This window comes from Myotis brandtii, unplaced genomic scaffold, assembly GCF_000412655.1.
Source record: "Myotis brandtii unplaced genomic scaffold, ASM41265v1 scaffold6480, whole genome shotgun sequence".
Taxonomy (NCBI): Eukaryota; Metazoa; Chordata; class Mammalia; order Chiroptera; family Vespertilionidae; genus Myotis; species Myotis brandtii.
In genome coordinates this window covers 12,666-14,778 of record NW_005370505.1, presented here as the reverse complement: position 1 = coordinate 14,778, position 2,113 = coordinate 12,666, and positions in this window count along the sequence as shown.

Below are 2,113 nucleotides of genomic sequence, written 5' to 3'. Positions count from 1 at the left end.
CAGGTTAGAAATTGTCAAAATTTTAATTTGATTTATAGGCAAATCTCATCTTTATTATACCTATTTTTTCAAAGACATAGATTAACAATTTATAGAGTTTACAATGTGTTTGTTTTATTACCGGTTTAGCATGACCTACTCTTTCAAAGTTTTCAAAACACTTCTCACTTATGCATGATAAGATTTGCTTAAAAGATACTTTTGTTCTAACCCCATGAAATGTGGAGAGACCAGACTGAGTGGTGATTCTTTGCTTACTCATGCTTCAGAGTTCAGAAGATCATATGTTCATGTTATCCTATTACATTTACTGATTCTAACAGTGTGGGGATAGAGTGAAAAGGCAGAGAGAAAACTAACTACAAAAAAGAATGGCAATATAAATTGTACCTGAGATCAGATAATTTTCTTTTGCGTGAACATTTTCCAGATAACTCATTTTAGACTAATTTGCAAAGCTATGCCAGTTGGTTACAAAGTAAAAACATTAGTTGGATTATTGTTCCTCTCTCCAGTGATGTATTAGAAATAATCTCCTTTTTGCCATAATACATTTCTCCATTCTATCCCTCAAGAAAATGAAAAATGAATGATTTAAAAATTAGCTTAAAACCTTAAATAATTTAGCCATTTTCTCTCAAAACAGGATAACTGCTATTAATCATCTCCTCACCCCCTCAAATTAGAAAGCATACCTTATTATTTAGAAAAGGTTGTTGTGTTGGCTTTTCTGTTCTGTTGTGTGAATGAAGTGCATGTTTTAAAGACTATATTTTCATCCCATAATTTTCTGACCTCAATTAACTTCTCAGAATATATCAGGTAATAAGTAAGGACATTGTTCACAGGGTTTACAAATGATTTTCTTAGAGAATGGGATAAAACCATACTATAGAATTTATTTTTTATCTTTTACAAGTGCAATTTTATTTAATTTTTTATTCTTTATTACAGTTGACATTCAATATTATTTCATATTAGTTTAAGATATTTAGCATAGTGGTTAGACATTTATGTAATTTATGAAGTAATCCTCAAAATAAGTCTATTACCCATCTGGCACCTATATTCCCTTGTCAATGGGCTTTACATCCCCGTGATAATGTTCTAACTACCAATTTATAGAATTTTCTTTTAGAATTTTTAAAATTCAGCAAGGGTGCCTCTCAATTGAAACTTTTATAAGCTGTGGTTTATTTTGTTACCATTTTTACCCTTTGGTGAGAATATTTAAGTTCTATCACTTTGTAAATTTCAACTATAAAATACACTGTTATTGACTATAGTCCCCCTGTAATAGGTTAGAGCCTTAGGCCTTATTCATCTTATAACTGAAAGTTTGTACCTTTTTACCAACTTCACTTATTTTCTCCACCCTCCCCCAACTTCTGGAACCACTTTTTAATGAATTTCATATTTTTTAATTCTACATATAAATGATACCATACAGTATTTTGCTTTCTTTGTTTAGCTTATTTCACTTAGCAAAATGCCTTCAGGTTTGACAAATCACAGAAATTTCTTGTTCTCATGGGTGAATAATAATCCTCTGTGTGTGGAATATTTTCTTTATCCATTCATCCACTGAAGACACCTAGGGTGCTTTCAAACATTAATTATGGTGAATAATACTTCCATGAACATGGGAGTACAGATATCTCTTTGCAATTAATTGTGTTGCCCTGACTGGATATCTCAGTTGGTTAGAGCATTTCCCCATATGCCAAGGTAACTGGTTGATCCCTGGTCAGGCATCTGCACATACATGATCTCACTCATGTGTGAAATATAATGAACAACATAAACTGATGAACAAAAACAGATCCAGAGACAGGGAAGCATCGATCAGACTGTTGATCCTTAGAGGGAAGATAGGGGAAGGTGGTGGTAAGGAGGAGAGATCAACCAAAGGACTTGTATGCATGCATATAAGCCTACCCAATGGAATCAGACACTGGGGGGGGTGAGGGCATGAGTTGGGGATGTGGGGGGCAATGGGGAGATAAGGACACATATGTAATACCTCAATTATTAAAGAAAAAAAGAATCAAACAATGTTTTTTTGGTTTTTTTTATTTTTGGTGTGTTTTTTTGTAATAAATGCACAATTCTG